This window comes from Bactrocera latifrons, unplaced genomic scaffold (genome assembly GCF_001853355.1).
Source record: "Bactrocera latifrons isolate USDA-ARS-PBARC rearing strain unplaced genomic scaffold, ASM185335v1 scaffold_9, whole genome shotgun sequence".
NCBI lineage: Eukaryota > Metazoa > Arthropoda > Insecta > Diptera > Tephritidae > Bactrocera > Bactrocera latifrons.
In genome coordinates this window covers 2,146,760-2,155,078 of record NW_017537600.1, presented here as the reverse complement: position 1 = coordinate 2,155,078, position 8,319 = coordinate 2,146,760, and positions in this window count along the sequence as shown.

Below are 8,319 nucleotides of genomic sequence, written 5' to 3'. Positions count from 1 at the left end.
GTGAAATCGGTTCACAACCACGCCTGAAATCTCGATTATCACTTCATCATGCGAGAGTATAAAATGTTCGGTGACACCCGAACTTAGCCCTTCCTTACTTGTTTCTATTCGCTTTATGTTGTTTCCATATGCCGTTAGTTTCTTGACCTAATCAAAAATCGAACTTTGGCTGAATAAATACAATCAAAGTTTTGGCATAAAGGTTTCATCAACACAAAAATTGTCTTCAGGACAGTTTGGCGTGTGTTGTAGTATGGCGGCATCATCAGGTCTTATTTATTTGGAAATGAGACAAAAAATGTGTTACCATCAATAGTAAGTGTTATAACACGATGTTTAGCGGTGTTCTGGAATTTGATGAAATCGTCCGACTCATATTTCACGTCTTAACAAGAATACATTGAGTGAACAGTTTGGCGATTCACTAATTTAATGAAATGGTCCAGTAAACTGCACGCCAAAATCATCCGATTCAATGCCTATAGATTATTCTCTCTATGTTAAGTCAAAGGTGTATGCTAATGAACCAGCAACTCTCGAGAAGCTCGAAGACATCATCAATCGCACTACTACCGAAAGCTGCAACGGGTAATCGATCGAAAATTTGTGTTAACGGGTGAAGGTATAATTCGGTCCAGGTTTGAAAACCGCGACCTAAAGCCTGAAAATGGAGAATATCTAGAAATTAGGACTTATCATGTCATGTGAATTTTTCTATTATTTGAATTTACCGTATGTATAACGGATCTTCGAAAATATAAATAGTGTGTAGCAATTGTGAAAGCCAAACTGACCAGGTAATCTCAACAGTTCCACCAAAGATGTGTTCTGGATAACACAATTTAGTATTTCATTTGATTGAATAATAGATCCTCTTACAATGGAAAAGTACTGTATTTCCTAAACCTTCTATGTTTTCACAATGATTTATTAATTAAACTCTAAACAAAAATAATACAGAGAAAATCCAAAAAACAAATATATGTTAATTGTCACCATTAAAATAATATTATGAACTCAGCGAAAAACACAGAAATTTACCCATGGAACAGACTTACATAACTTCACCATTTGACAATTTAAATTTTAACAGTCCATTCGAAAAACTCGAATCAAAAACCACCAAATTCAACTAACTTTCAATAAAACTCTACCACAAACGCGATTTTCAACTCCACCTTTATAACATTTGTAAAGAGCACGTCTCGCTCTTTTTTTCCGTATTCAGCTAATAAGTTGAACATGTGGTGAATACAATAACAAAAGAGAAACTTTTGGTCAGTATATTTTATGAGAAGCTTTTCAACACTGAGAGCCGAAAGAAATTGTTAGTGGTAGCTTCCGTTGCCGATGGTGTGATTTAACGCGAGGAGGCTTGGTGGAATGGTGGAATAGTGTTCATGCGAGAAAAGATATTTATGTAATATTTATTACAGTTTTTCATAGAGTATGAATGTGAAAAAAAATATTCATATTATTCATTTATGCCTTTTTATATAAAACAGATATTTAAAAAAAAATATGCAATTCAAATTAATTAAGTGAAGTATATGGCGGATCACTTTTTTCTAAGAATGAGCTGGGCACACTTTTGTTATTACTTTTATGTGAAAAAATTGGTAAAATAGATTTTTGTGGTTAAATAAAATATTGCGTTTTGAAGGGAAAACATACAGTTGAAGCAAAAACTTGCGTTGATGACGAGTTTACAGATACTGACCCAGAAAAATCTATCGTAAAGAATTGGTAGGTATGCTAAGTTTAGATTTTGTAAAATGAGCATCAAAGACAATGAAAGCAGTGGAAGCCCAAAAGACGTTGTTTCCGACGAAAACATCAAAAAGGTTTACAAAATAATTTTGCATGACATTAAAGTGAAGTTGTTGGAGAAGGCAAGTTGTAGGAGAAGGCAAACACGCTAAAGATATCAACTGAAAATGTACAACATACTATATCATTAACGAATATTTGGGTATGAGAAATCTCTGTGTAAAGTGGGTGTCGCGCGAGCTTACTTTTGATAAAAAACAACGACGAGTTGTTGATCCGCGGAAGTGTTTGAAGATGTTCAAGCGTAATATCCAGAGTTATTGTCTAGTAATGTGACAATGGATGAATCATGTCTCCATCTTGTCACTCCGAAGTCTACTGGACAGCCATTCGGTGGACTACATAGGATGAACTAACTCCAAAGAGTGGAAAAACTCAATAGATATCATAAGACGAAATTGCCGGAAAAGACTGCAGTTTCAAAAAATGCAATGTACCGTGTCACAAGTGAGTGAAAACGATAGCAAAAATCCCTTAATTGGTTTTCGAATAACCTCTGCATCCACCATATTGTACAAATCTGGCCACCTGCGTCCATTTATTGTTCCCAGATCTCAAAAGAGTGCTCGCTGTTAAGAAATATTCATCGAATGAAAAGGTGATTGACAAAACTGAGGCCTATTTTGAACCAAATGACAAAGTGTGCTACACAAATTAAGGAAGAGCTAAGTTCGGAAGCTATCTTTATACTTTTGCAATTTTCCACACATCAGAGTCAAGGAAATACCTTAAGTTGCCAAACGTCAACTAGAAGATCGAAATCCAAGCAATTTTACCTAAACATATACTATATAAAACTCATGCACTGACCGACATATTCGACATAAGGATTGTTAGAAAAACGAAAATCTTCGTACCGTACCTTATCTTCAGGTAGTATCGACTCGATTTTATCTATTTTTGCCATTACTATTAACATGCCACATTCTAAAAAAAATTTTCATTGGGTTTCATAAAGTACTTTCCATGCAATCACCAATCATATGGAGTAAAATCAAAGGGATGTTCAACAATTCTGATATTAGGTATATGGAGGACAAGTTTACATCCAATTGTATACATTTTATTCACAAAGATGCACTGTTATGAATAAAACTCGCTCCCTTATTTTCATTGAGATAACTCACATATTGGCCGATATATGCGGTATAAAGTAGCCCGGAAGTTCGAAATTCCCTATATTAGGTATACATATATATGTGAACTCAGGGAAGTATGGTCGGTCGAGCGGGTTCAACTCGTCTTGTTATCGTAATCAATTATATACATATATAACGAAGTATCTGCTATGCATCAATTAGTTTTAGTTGATACATAAAACTGTGAGGTGAGCAAAACTATTATGCTCTGTAGATTGTAACAGTTAAAAATGGTATCGAAAAGTTGAAAAATGTAGTAACGATACTTCATTAGCCTACCACCCACAAAATAAGGTAATAATATACCTAATATGATTGTAATTTTTTCCAACTTTTGAAACTTTAATTTTTGATGCGACAATTTTTAAGGGATCGGTAAACGTTTTTTTTTTATTTTTGCATTTTCTCTTCTCTTATACCCCCAGAATTAATATAGAAACTCAATTTTCTATTGGAAAGTTTCGAAAAAGACCCAAAAATAATAATGCCGGTAGACGTTCGTAGCACTCGGAGTGCACACTTCAAACTTTAAACACGTTTTTCTCAAAACACACTTTTTTAAACTGGCGGACATGATTCCGGTCGAACTACTCAACCGATTTACTTTATTTTTTATTTTTATTTTTTGTTGGTTTGTTAATGTTCACAAAACACCTGGCTATCGTCCCTACTAGATTCATAATTTTTCATATTTTATTGACAATGTTATGACAGAATTTGTGTAAAAACATGGAGAAAGAAAAAACATGTTAGTTACTTTTTTATAATTCTAATAGGGACGATAAACATTCACGTACTTTTTAAGAATAAATTGGGTTTTTGTGTTTCAGATGATTCAAACATGAGAAGCCATTTCTCCGACAGATGATTAAAAATTCCGAAAAAATGTATTTATATACTCCACGAGATACCTCATGATATGTGAAAAAAGTTCTGTAGAATAAAAATTTCTATGAAAAAAAATTAAAAAAAAAAACAGGCCAGATTACCCTGCTGACTATTCTACTGAATTACTTCTTTCCACTGAAATTACTCCCCCGCCTTTGATCTACTCGAATTGTGATTATAAATGTTCGTTTTCCACCGAACTTAAGCTTTGCTTGTTTGTGATTGATAACATCTCTTAAGTGGACATTTTGAATTTCATGATCTTGGTTAAAATCAGGGTCTCGCATTAAACTGAAATTATATAATTAATAAATTAAAGTTAATACTCTTTTCAATGGTTTTTAACCATAATTACTTAGACCTACTTAAGGCATACTTTCTCACGTTGCGCATAACACTTTTTCGATTAAATTTCTCTCCAACTTTGGGCTTATATCAGCACATAACTCAGTTAGATTTATTTGCACAGACAACACTTTACATGAAAATATGTTTCCAATTACCAAATTACTATTTAGAATTACTCAGTGCATACCAAGCTTTAATTGTAAATACATACAAGTATGTATGAGAGTATGTAGTACTGTATATGTGTATGTATGAATGTATGCATGTAAGTATGTGTGTATTTATGCATTTCGAAATCAATGAATATCTGCCATTTTCAATTAAATCAAACGCAATTTAAGCTGACCCCATTAAACACAGTTTAACATTTATGGCAAACGGCCAGACAGGACACATTCACCTGTGAAATCGGTGCATTGAAGGAATTTATGTTACATTAACAAGACCGAATATCAATAAGGATGCAATAAATAAGCAACAATATAGACATATTGTAAACGCTTATATTTATATAAGCATACTAGTAACTGAGGTGTGTAGGTATGGGCACACTTTGGACAACAATTTGCTTAGACGGAATGCGACAGCGCATTTCCACTGACTTTCCGTAATGTCAAATGCATTTCAGGCGTACCCAAATGCATGTACGCAGCTTATGTTAATGTATTTATGCTGTATGCACATAAGTGTGTGCGTGTATGAGCCGCCTGCAAGTAGGCCTCAATTTATCAGCTAAGCATGTGTGTAATTGAAAATGCCAGTTTGAGTACATCAACCGATTTGAAGGTGTATTTAGAGTGGGTATAAACTGGGCACTACTACTATCTACCTATGCACTAACTTGTGCGGATACTTAAGGTTAAATAAGATGACTGTTAAGCACATTAATGTTTGCATATGTCCATGTGTATGTGTGTGCGTTCACAAAATTAACACAAGCTCCTGTCGTTGCACATGCACGTGCTGCCGCTGAGCCTAACTTAGTGGCGTCGGTTAAGCTGCAAGGCCGCACATGCTGCATTTATGCCGCTTGGAAGCAATTACTTAAGTAATATACCGGCACAACAAAAGCGTTTAAATCCATTTGCTGTGTATTTACAACCATGTGAGGCACACGAGTTAGACAGTGGCATACATATGCATATGTAAAGAGAAACACATGCAAATAAGTACAAGTATGTATGTTAGGGCTAACCGAAAAGTATCCAAATGGTTTCATAGGTTAAAATAAATGTAAATAAGAATAAACGTTAACTTCGCCTACACCGAAGCTAATATACCCTAGACAGGTGGCTTTATTTTAGTAACTAAGTGTTCAGTTTGTATGGAAGCTATATGCTATAGTCATCCGATCTGAACAATTTTTACGGATATTATATTATTACCTTAAGCAATAATCCATGCCAAATTTCGTGAACACACCACGTTAAATGCGAAAGTTTTTCATACAAGACCTTGATTCCGATATTTCGGTTTGTATGGCAGCTGTATGCTATAGTGAGCCGATCTGAATAATTTCTTCTGATATTACATTACTTCTATAAAAAATAACTCATACCAAATTTCGTGAAGATATATCGTCAAATGAGGAAGTTTTCCATGCAAGTATTTGATTTGGATCATTCAGTTTGTATGGCAGCTATATGCTATAGTAATCCGATCTGAACAATTTCTTCGGAGATTACATTGTTGCATCAAAATATAATCTATACCAAATTGTGTGAATATATCTTGTCAAATGTGATAGTTTTCCATACAAGAGCTTGATTCCGATTGCTCTGTTTGTATGGCAGCTATATGCTATAGTAATCCGATCTGAACAATTTCTTCGGAGATTACATTGTTGCCTCAGAAAATAATCTATACCAAATTTTGTGAATATATCTTGTCAAATGTGATAGTTTTCCATACAAGAGCTTGATTTCGATCATTCAGTTTGTATGGCAGCTATATGCTATAGTGGTCCGATATCGGCAGTTCCGACAAATAAACAGCTTTAAAAAAATGACGTTTACAAAATTTCAAAACGATATCTTAAAAATCTGAGGGACTAGTTCGTATATATACAGACAGACGGACATGGCTAAATCGACTCAGATGTTGAGCTGATCATTTATATACATACTTTATCGGGTAGTCGAAACTCGAAACAAACATTGTCACAAACTTAATATAGCCTGTTCAAGTTATAAAAAGGAACGTGCGAAAAATGATTTGATATCGGTAACGCGCCTTTCCTGCAACCTCTTTACTATCTTTAAGTACTTTTATTTCAATCTCTGTGCCGAAAAATCTACTATTTCGATCAGGTGATATCAGCTGGCCACAACACGTGCGGGATGGGATAGATACCGAGAATTGAAGAGGGAAGCGAGACGCATTTGCAGACAGAGAAAGAAAGAGGCCGAAATGCGTCAGTACGAAGAGCTTGATAAGCTGGCCGACAGGGGTAATGCTCGAAAATTCTACGAAAAAATGCGGCGGCTTACAGAAGGTTTCAAGACCGGATCATACTCTTGCAGAACCCCCAAAGGTGATCTAGTCACCGATGCCCAGAGCATACTTAAATTATGGAGGGAACACTTTTCCAGCCTGCTGAATAACAGTGAAAGCATAACACCAGGAGATGGTGATCCCTATCCCACAATCGATGAGGATGGAGCAGACGTTCCATTATCCGACCAGGAAGAAGTTCGAATAGCAATTACCCGTCTAAAGAACAACAAAGGGGCGGGGGTTGATGGATTGCCGGCCGAGCTATTCAAACACGGCGGCGAAGAACTGATAAGGAGCATGCATCAGCTTCTTTGTAAAATATGGTCGGACGAAAGCATGCGCAACGATTGGAATTTAAGTGTGCAATGCCCAATCCACAAAAAAGGAGACCCCACAATCTGCGCCAACTACCGTGGGATAAGCCTCCTCAATATCGCATATAAGGTTCTATCGAGCGTATTGTGGATGATTGGACCTTGTCAGTGTGGCTTCAGACCTCGAAAATCAACAACGGACCAGATATTCAACGTGCGCCAAATCTTGGAAAAGACCCGTGAATGGAGAATCGACACACACCACCTCTTCGTCAATTTTAAAGCTGCAACAGCAACAGCACGAAAAGGAGCCGCCTTTATGACGTCTGCATTTGAGCAGCACCGAAAGCTCCGTCAGAATCAGGAAGGAACTCTCCGAGCCGTACGATATTTCTATCATCGGCCTCAAAACAAAACAAATTTGTCTGGCAATGAACGAGGGCAAGACGAAATATATCCTAACTCGCGACTAGGCTCTCACGTCACTGTTGACAGTCATAACTTTGAAGTTATATAATAAAGGCACTTTGCTGACCTACATATTATATATGATCGAAAGCAGAAATTATATTTAAATGGCTTCGCAAAGAACTGTGTATAGTAGGCGAAACGCGATCGCTGCATTATTTATCGAACCTATGTATGTATGAGCGGCTCACCGACAGCTTTTAAAGTCAAGCTAAACATTCTGTATTGCAGGCATATTTTTGTGTATATATAACTCTTTTTTATTATTATTAAATATTATTTTTATTTTTTGTCCACCCTAATGTAAGTGCCAGCATTAGTATGCACTTGCATGCGTATATATGCTTTTGTATGTGTTTGTAGGCTGTAATTTGTGTGCAGCATGAAAGTAAATTCACGGACAATCATTGCTTTGGTAGTCTGTAGATGTATGTTAATGTTAGTGTGTGCATGTTTGTAGATTTCTGTGTACAAATTTATGCAATTTTACCGTCATTACTGGAATCAGGTATAAATTTTACAATTCAAATGACACGACACACATATTTGTAGCTTAATATATATGTAGCAAGAACATATATAAATAAATATGTCAAGGCATTCAAGTGTTAAAGGTCAATTTAGTAAGTAAGTGAATTGTAAAATTTTCTGTTCTAATTTTTTACTGATTTTAGGAAAAAATATATCGGACATTTTAAATAAAAATTTCTTAAAAAATTTAAGTTTTTCAATGACAGCATTTTAAAAATAATAATATAAAATAGGCCGTCTAAATACATATGAATATTCTTAAAAACAATGAAAATATAGAAATGTAAGGAAGGAGTTCGGGAGTA